Below are 10,316 nucleotides of genomic sequence, written 5' to 3'. Positions count from 1 at the left end.
AGTTGAAGTGACAGCCGAGTACTGGCGGGGAGACCATCATCCGCCCTTCTCTTGGGAATCATAGTAATCCTAAACACGGCGTGACGAGTAATGAGCAAGGGTCCAGGACGAGGGTGTAGCCCGTTTATGACCTCGAGGCACAGATTGGGTCCATGACCTCAGTGGGTGTATGTGTGGCTCGCCCTTGTGTGGGGGAGTGGGAAGGAGACGACGGTTAGAGTGGTGGATGTGTGAGTAAGGTGAATTGTTGATTTTATGATGTGGGGGAGCAATTACTGGTGCAGGAGGTGACTTAATCTTACGTTGACGCTCGAGTTATGCCGAGTAAAGTGTAATTTAGTTTGATTAGTTTACAAACGACAGCACAGAAGCAGCTGCTAGTACAAGTACAGACAAATTAGTTAACAAACGGTACTCAGTAAATGTCTTTTATCATATCACAGCATTTTGTAAACACAGAAAATAAACACATGAGGCTATTGTGTTCAACACATTTGCAACACAAGCAAGAATAACACATACGGAATAATTGTAAACCAAAACTCAATGTGTATCAAGAGTTATTACCAAACCAAGACAAATACTCGTACTCGCTCACTTACTTTCTGAAATACTTATCTCGACTCAGACTCAGAGTGTAAACAGGAGTCACAGACAGACATTGAATAACACATATAACAACAGCCGTAAACAACAGCATTAAGTATAAAACACTGTTCTTGAGCACCTCTACTGAGTTTGGGGTCAGGTTATGAGAGATGACTAGACACAAACTGGGCAGTTGGACCAGTACAATACTATTGAAGTCCGCACAAACTAGCAGTTTATGACCCTTGATTCATAGGTTAAAATTGTGTTTGATACTCATACACGTAAATTAACACATTCCATACGCAACTAAGTACACACACGCACACACACACACCTTGTTAGAGTGAAGACTAAAGACTACCCCAGATCCCCGGCCCTGCTGATCTGACCTCAGCTGACCTTTGTGACCCAAGGAACCTTTGTCTATGTTGACATCTCTGACCATAGTCTTGTGACCCAGTTGAACAATGACTTACGACCCAGCTGATTGATTGTTGAAGCTGACCCGCGACCCAAGCTGACCCGTGACCCAAGCTGACCCGTGACCCAAGCTGACCTGTGACCCAAGATAACCTATGACTCAAAATTGACCTGTAACCTAGTTTGAGTTATAACCCAGGCTGACCTCTGAACGAGACAGCCTTTCCATAACACTCGTCACCCTTCCTTCCCTCGTACTGGTACTCTCTTGACTTGTCTTGACATCATCTTCTTAACCTTGGCTCTCGTCCCGAACAACTGACAGCCTTCACCTAGTCCTAGTCTCTACCTTCGAGTCTTGGCACTTCTCCCCTAACACTGGCATTATTCCCACAGTACACACACACACACACACACGCATACTACTACTACTACTACTACTACTACTACTACTACTACTACTACTACTACTACTACTACTACTACTACTACTACTACTACAGCTGCTGCTGCTGCCGCCGCCGCCGCTGCCGCCGCCGCCGCTGCCATTTTATTACCATAAAATTAACTATCCGAATACAAAAGTAGCTACCCTAGCTGTGTTGAGTTGGTTGAGTCGCAGATCTATCCAGCATTCAGTGACTGTTGCCTCATAGTCAATATCTGCGACCGATGTCAGCTGTTGGGTAGTTAGGACATCCACATCGGTGCTTCAGTTGAGCAGCGAATGGTAGTGTTCTTTCCAGTACTGAAGGATGCCTTCTTCGTCTTTAATTAGGGAATTACCGTCGGATGAGCGGAGGGGGGGCTGCACCATGAGTGATTGGCCCATGAAAGGTTATAGTGGAATTGAAAAATTCGCACATCTTGTGTTGATCTGCAAGTTTTTGCATATTACATGTTTTATTTTTAAACCAGTCGTTCTTTAGATTGGGAAGCTCATGCAGGGCCGCCGCTTTCTTCTTGCAGAAGGTATCAGCTTCTGTCCTAAACTGAGGGTTGTTCTGCCAGTCAGTTAAAGCAGCCTGTTTATCATCGATGAGTAAATTGATTTCCTGGTCATTTTCATCAAACCAGTCCTGGTGTATTCTTTCGATCTGGCCGAGGGTCTTTTTGCAGGTTTTTGTCATGACAGTGTCGAGAAAATCCCATTCGGCACTGGAATTTGGGTTGTTTGTTGTCGGGTTGTTTTTCAGCCCATCTTTGAGCTGCTCTCTGAAAGCATGTGCTACCACTGGATCCCCCAGATGCTCTGTGTTAAAACCTCTTCTGGAGGCTTGTTGCCTTCACTGTTTTTGGGCAACATGAAGTGAGAGCTTGGCTCTGACGAGCCACTGATCAGTGTCTCATTGGCTTAAGCCATGCATGGCTCGGGTGATGAGGACAACTCAGTAATCTCTTTCTCTGACAATGATGTAGTCAATGAGATGCCAGTGTTTGGATCACGGGTGTTGCCACGAACCCTTGAACTTGTCGACCTGCCTAAACAAGGTATTGGCTTTAGTGAAGTTGTGTAAAGCACACTTTCTGTGGGGGAGTAGGCCGTTGGAATTACACTTGCCTAGCCCATTTCTCCTTATGATTCCCTACCAAATGTCAGCTTCTCTGCCAACTCTGGCATTGAAGTCACCTAGGAGCACAACCTTAGCTTCTCTGGGGATAGAGGTTAGTACTCTGTCACGATCGGCATAAAAGGCCTCCTTGATGTCATCCTCTGCATCCAGTGTTGGGGTGTATGCACTGATGAAGAAGGCATGACTTGATTGATTCAGTGGGGTTCGGAGCATCATGAGGCACTCGGTGATCCCAACAGGCATTTCAGTTAGCCTATGCAGGATGCGTTGACGGATGGCCAAGCCAACTCCACAGCAGACTTACCCTTCCGGAAGAAGGTATAGCCAGACACCCGTTCTGTGAGTCGACCCTCGTCTGGGGGGCCGAGACTCACTAATGGCTTCTATGTCGATGTTATACCTAGCCAGCTCTTTTCCCACAGGGGTAGTTCTTCTTTCAGGATGCTCATCTGTGCCGGTATCTAGAAGGGTCCTGACATTCCATGCAGCGGGCATAAGAGATTGTGTAGTTCGTTTTTGCTTTGATCTATGATTATGATTGTGTTTTCGACTGCATAAAGATGACCTTACTGGGTGTGGTTGCCCAGTCAGGTTGGTTCTTTAGGCAGGCTATGTTTCGGGCACCTTTTCTAGCCCCCTCCCCCGTGGGGTGAGCAGAGTGGCTCTCGAAAGGGCTGCTCAGTTGCACAGACAGGACCAGATTGCACTGCTGCCTAGATCTTATCTAAGCCGCCCTTGTGCAGAGTAGTGACTAGAGACTCCCTGCATTCATCTCTGCCTGTCCCCTCTGCCACTCGTCTGTCGCCATAGGACTCTTGGGGGATAGGGGTTTTGATGATGATGAGCTGGTTGATGTCTGTGCGTGAGTTGATTTATGTGGTGAGGCAGGATTGTACGCTGCAACCACACATCTTGGCTCTCCCTTTACCTGATCCAGTGGTGCAAGTGTTTCAACGACTGGAGAGAGGGATAGTTGCAATGGACTGCCAATAGCCCAGTTTGTTGGGTTTTGCCTTAGTAGCATGTCCATCATGCATTGCCTTCGTCCGCCGGTGTAGTCGTTGGGTTCCCTTGCTGGTCCATCTATTCCGCCTATACCGCCGTTGGGGTCTTGTTGGAGCTCTGTAAGCATGTCTGCTGATGTGGGGCTTCTCAGATTTTTCGTACGGGGTTTACTCCTAAAGCCTTATACCTACCAAGGTTAATCAGCAAGGCAGTGGGGGCAGTGGTTGGTAGGTGCCAGGAAGTGTCCACATGCCAGTGAGCCTAAGCGCCAGTCATTCCGCGCCAGTTATCCCCGCCAGTTATTCCATGCCAGTTATCTCTCTCCAGTTATCTCCTGCCAGTTATCCCACGCCAGTTATCCCACGCCGGTCATCCCCGCCAGTTATCCCACGCCAGTTATCTCCTGCCAGTCATCCTATGCCAGTTATTCCACGCCAGTTATCCCACGCCTGCACACGTCAGACATGATTCTCCACACTCCCCAAACACCATCATGTCCGACGCTAATATGAAGTAGATTTATCAAACATGAATCATAATGTAAACATTCCTGATCTCTAAAAAATTGGTGTTCAAGATAGTATCAAAGTTTACCTGAGTCTTTAGCAAAAATTCAGGGTATTTTTATATGCTTTTCAGTAATTTTAAGGACAATTTGGAGGTGGAAATTAATAAGGAAAATCTTTTGAATGGGATTTCAAAAGGGGGGAGGTTTGCGACGCGCGTGACTGAGTGTAGAGAGAGTGTGTGTGTATGCGCGCGCGCACCATGAGGGTGAAGTGTATCTGTCCGTGGGCATCGAGGCGTGGGCATCGAGACGTGATGTGCTGCAGCCAGCCCTTCAGTAGCCAAGGAGAGATAAGGCACAAGAGGGAGAGAGAGGGGGGAGTTTGTTCTGTTCTCTTCTGTTCCTCTTTCTCTTCTCTAAGTGAGTATGCAACCCTTTGAGTACGATGACTTAACTCTAGCTGGTTACGTCATCGCAGTCAAGGGGTTAAATCATCGTATTTAAAGGGTTAAGTCATCGTACTCAAGGAGGTTAATTCATCGTACTCAATGGGGGTTAATTAAGTTGGCAATCATCGAAGTGTTTCCAAACTGTAGGCCTTAATAGCGTTTATATAATATAATAGGTAACTGAAACTCTTCAATATACAAGATACCGGGGAATGCCTGTCTGTCTTTCTTTACCTCATTCTCTCATCTCCCATCGTTATTATTTATATTAATGTTATTTCCGTCGTTTAGTGACACCAATGTTTATTCAGAGCGCTGTGAGCAAGCCGAAAACCGGTAGGTGGGCCCACTGTTTATTATATTACACATACCTCAAGCTCACCTTCTCTTCCACCGCCTTCCTCCTCTTCCTCTTCCATCTCCCCCCCCTCCTTCTCCTCCTCCCTCCTGACCAATTTGTGGACGGGATAGAATGATGTAGAGGTAAGTGTGTGAGGGGAGGGGGTGGAAGTGGGAGTGTGATAAGAGATCATGGGTTGTGTGGAGGGAGCGCAAGGATGTTGTTTGGAGGTGTTGGGAAGGATTGGACGGAGAGGGCCGGTGGTATGAGGTGGAGAGAATGGCTGGAGGGTGAGGATAGTATTTGGATGGGTCAGGAAGGAATGGATGGAGGCTGACAATGGTTTGTGGAGGGGCAAGTAAGGAGGGGGGGAGGGAGTGAATAGAATTCGGCAATGGTATGTGGAGGGGCAAGTAGGGAGGGAGGGAAGAAGTGGATAGAGCCATAGAGGTGGCCGATGGTGTGTGGAAGGGCAGGCAGATATATTGGGAGGGAAGGAAAGACGAAGGGAGGGAGCATGGAGGGATGGAGGGAGTGAGCCAGGATGTACCACAAACAAACATTAGTCGCTTATCTGAGTGACCACAGTTGACCGGAACCCTCACTAAACATGACCAGAATTCCAAGCACTTTATAGCGAGGGAAGCAAGGCGAAGGTGTCCGTTTGTGTGTCTTTCTGGGTTTCCGTCTGTCTGCTGTGTGTGTGTGTGTGTGTGTGTGTGTGTGTGTGTGTGTGTGTGTGTGTGTGTGTGTGTGTGTGTGTGTGTGTGTGTGTGTGTGTGTGTGTGTGTGTGTGTATGTCTGTGTGTGTCTGTATCTCTGCCTCTTGTTTGTATATTTGTCTATCCATGTTTTTTCTGTCTCTGGTTGTGTGTTTACGTCTTTCTGTCAGTTTGTCTGTCGGTCTGCGTGTTTCTATCTTAATGGTGCATGTCTATCTGGCTATGTGTCTGTCTGTCTGTCTCTATACAACTGTCTCCATATAGTTTGTTAAACGAGGAGGTTTCACTGTGATGTCACATTGAATCATAAGACTATTGTAGTGTTAAACCCTTCCGTCATCAAAGTCAAGAACGCTGTCACTTCTGTAAAATTACCTGGTATTTTTGCATTAGTCTTTAGGTACATACAGTATTATCGGTTGTTGTCTCCGATTGTATTTTTGGAATCAAAAGCCTTTGGAAGAGCAAAGAATAAGAAGACAAAATTTGATGTTTCTCCTTATATGTATGTGTATACAGTATCTCCTCGCACTGAATCATCACAGTGTTGGTTGAAATGCAATGATCAATTTATATATTATGAAATGAAAGCTTAAAGAGCCCTAACTTAAAAAAACGGGGAGGTATGATCTGGATAGCCTTTGCTCTCTGATTCTCTCAGTGAGTTTGAAGTCCATCTTTTATAAAGATTTAGTGGTAAGATATGATACTACTGAGAAAAAGTTATATAGATGTTTAGACTCCCAGTACTTGGCACACTTAATGACTTTTTGTGATCAGCAGTAGTCCCTTATGTGAGGTAATAAAACAGATTTGAGTATCAGTCAGGGCAGAAGCGAGTGAATAATTCTTGAACGTGCTATACTGTATATCTTGAGGCTCAAATGAGTCTTGGCGCTCCAAAGTTCTCTTTCTATCATACTTTGGGCTGTGTTGAGGCTTATTTTTATATATCGCTGTCTGAGAAGATCACCTTTGGCGCAGGAGCTAAGAAAGTCATCAAGTAGGTACTTGTTGGCGAGGAGACACACGTGAGCTCCCAGCAAATAGCTGTGACAACCAGGGATAGCGTCATTTCAGAACAAATGCTGACTTGTCAAAGTGTTCGTGATTTCCTTGACCACAAACCGATAAAAGACGGGGCGATATCAGCAAGTTGGACTCTTCCACTAGATTTAATTATACATTCAGCAAAAAAAAAGCTTAAAGTAAGGAGAGCGTTACTTAACTGAGCAACTGTACTTTACATGCATTTTTAAGTGCACATACCGTTAAGAACTTTTACCAATCCTACATGAAGCACTGTTATGGATAAAGCAGTAGTGAAACATTAAATTGACAATTTAGAATAAAAATCCGGAAAAAAAACTATTTGGACGGTAAGGGAACTGGTAGCAACAAATGACTGATGGATCTGAGCGCAGCACGGGTGAGAGTGCGCAACACGAACACTATTGTATTGTTGAGGCGGGGATTGACTGCTGCTTCAATTCGGATAGCAGAGCTACACGTACAGCTGGTCTCTCATTCTGAAAATATAAAACTCGCCTCAATAACGATGACCATAGAGTAATGTTTTCGTTCTGGAAGATCCATGTAAAACCAGTGTTTTATTTATGTAAAACTAAAACGTAATAAAAAAGCCCCATAAAGCATTATACATATGACATTGATTGTATCACAGTGACGATCATTTTGTCCTCTGTAATTTGTCTAAAAGAAGTTTTTGTGTATGTATGATCTACCTTGGCCTATGTACTGTACTTGTGTTGTATTCTGTCGGATATTTGGACACTGTCCTTGCAAGCTTTCCATCATATTCTATAATTTAAACAAAACTTATATTGTGTCAGGGCTGGAAGTGGAGGTAATAAAGGTTTGTAGTGGCTCCTCTTCCCTACAACTCCCAACTGAGCTCCGGCCGCGCGCCTACCAACCAATCAGCGTACAGCCAGCTACGCCGAGAGACTAGGTCTATGCAGAGGACGTACAGGTACGATCGCCGACCTAGTCTCGACCTTCAACCTCCGGTTCAGGATCAGAGCGTTTCACACCTTACGCTTAAGCCGCTGTGATTGGCCCTCTCGCTACGCTCACCCCAAATCCTGATCCTCGTAAATTGTATAAATACGGCCATGCCTTCGTTGTGAATGGACCTCTCTCTAGACCCCTCACTGCCAAGCCAGCCAGCCTATCTCTTACCGTTGACGAACTGAACTTAAACGACCACCTCACTAACCATCACTTTGACACGTGGGAAGCTTGTTCCAGACAACGCCCTTTCTGTGCCTCCCCACTGATCAGGGGTGACTCCTGATCAGAGGCGGCCCTGATTGGGTGCTCTGCAACGGCTTCTTGCAGCGGACTTCTGCCGCGACCCCACCGGTGCTACTTACACCAGTGGCTATTCTTCCTCTTTTCTTCCTTCTTTTTTGTTCTGCCCTGGGGACCTGCACCCTAAGGTGTATTCGTCCTTGGGTCCCCCCTGTAACTGTTCACCTCCCTCCCAGGAGTTTGTGAACAAGAAAGGGGGCAGGAGCACTACCTATCCCTCCGCCGAGCCTTCCTAGGTAACCGTGATCGTGCGGGTCCACCTGGGAAGGGGATCGCAATCCTGAATCCCTACCCCCCCCCCCCCTAATTAGGTACACTAGCTCACGTCTATAAGTGAGCATTCATTAACTCTACCAATACTCACATCAATCAAGAATTCTACAGACACAATTCAGTAATTTATTCAAATTAATCATCGAACAAGGATGGACGCCAGAATACAGAATACAATATTACACCATACACGAACAACTAAGAAGCATGTCCAAAGAAGCATACGTGAATAACTGGGAGAAATTAATAGCAGACACAGAAGCAATTTACCACAACCCGAAAGAATTCTGGCGAAAAATTAAAACCTAATGGGAATCTCCAGCAACGAATCAAACTACATTTTAAATAGCAACCATATCAAATTAACTGAACCCAAAGAACAAGAACCTGAATTCAGGAAATACTGGAGCAAAATTTTTCAAATAAGCCAGGAAGACAACCTGAACTTCTTCTGTATGAACACCGAGCAACAAGTAACCAATGACGTAAACGCTCTCGACGATCTTTCCACACTGATCAAACCAATCACCGCAGAGGATATTCACAAAACAATAAACAGTTTCAAGAACAAGGCCCCGGGCATCAGTGAAATAAACAAACCCATACTCCAGCAACTACCAATCAACATGATACTCCAACTCAGAAACATTTTTAATGCAGCACTTGCCTCTGGCTACTTCCCAAGGAAATTTAAAACAGCAAGCATCAGACTTATACCAAAACAAGGTAAATCTCCAATCCAAGTATCAAATTACAGACCAATCTCTCTTCTAGAAACACCGGGAAAAGTCCTAGAAAAAATAATTGACCACCGACTGAGAACACACCTCGAATTTGAAGAGAAGTACAACCCCAGACAGCACGGATTTAGAAAACATAGAGGAACTGTAAGATTGTACCATCGTACGATATGTTTTCCCATGTTGAGATGGGGGCTTGTCTTTGGCAGCGCCCGGTTGCCAGTCACCAGCTGACGCTGTTAGAATAAAGTCTACAAAGAACATGGTCTATGACTCCAACCTCTCACATGGCGCAGTGAGTAGGATATGTCGGGGCCCGACACGCCATTACAGCTCTGACAAGAACGCTGACATGGCCCCTACACGTCCACGATTCTCGACGCCCTCAAGGGGATGCCAGGGCTTCTCTACACTGGCGGGGAACACCACGCGCGCCCAGCAGCAGGCCATGAGTGCATTGATGGCTCAGATGGCGTCTCTAGTTGCTGGCGTTTAGGACATGGAGGCGGTCCATGGAGTCATGGGTGCTGTTGAACGGGTGGTCACAACTGGTGGCCACACTCCACATTCGCCTGAACTGCGTCCCTGCACTCCAAAGGGTGATTGACTCGAGATACCCCAGCGGTCAGTGGGAGCAGCTCTCGCCCAAAGAAGCCCTGGACGCCATCAGTGGAATGGTTCTTCAATCTTCAAACCAAGCTGTGAAATGGAACGAGTTTTTCAACAGCAAACAAGGTGAAGAGGAGCCCATGAAAAGGTATTTTCAACGATGCTTCGCAGAGGCAGTGGAGTGTGAATTTAAATGTCCCACCTGTGATAACGACCTCTCTGAGTACATGCTATTACGTAAAGTTATGGTGGGCCTGAGTAACCCAGTGTTGAAAAGGGAAATTTTCCAGGGGTACTCTAGTTATAATAGTGTTGAAGTGCTTAGAAACAAATGCATGTTATTTGAGGCAGCAGTGAGAGATGCTGGTGTATTGTGTCGTACGTCTGGCCAGGCAGTGGTGGGAACAGCCGCGGAGGCAGTGGCGGTTGGTGATGACGTCACCGGTGAGTCCGAGGTAGCTGCCGCCCGACCTGGACACCCCAATCGCGCGCACTGTGGTAACTGCGGCATGTCACATGCCTCTGGTAAAAGTAACTGCCCTGCAAGTGGGGCTACATGTCGCAATTGCTGTAAGGTTGGTCACTTCAAAAGGTGTTGTAGGAGTAAGTCAGCCCTAAGTGCTCCTGTGGATGTGTCAGGCGCTGTTACAGTGGCAACAGCCCAGCTATCCCGCCACCCCAGGTTACAAGTGTTTGTGTCCCAGGCGGGGGGCAATTCCCCCGTCACCCCTGTGCTGGCTGGAGCTGACAT

The sequence above is a fragment of the Homarus americanus genome, unplaced genomic scaffold (assembly GCF_018991925.1).
Source record: "Homarus americanus isolate GMGI-L3 unplaced genomic scaffold, GMGI_Hamer_2.0 scaffold37032, whole genome shotgun sequence".
Taxonomy (NCBI): Eukaryota; Metazoa; Arthropoda; class Malacostraca; order Decapoda; family Nephropidae; genus Homarus; species Homarus americanus.
Note: the sequence above shows the minus strand (reverse complement) of the source record.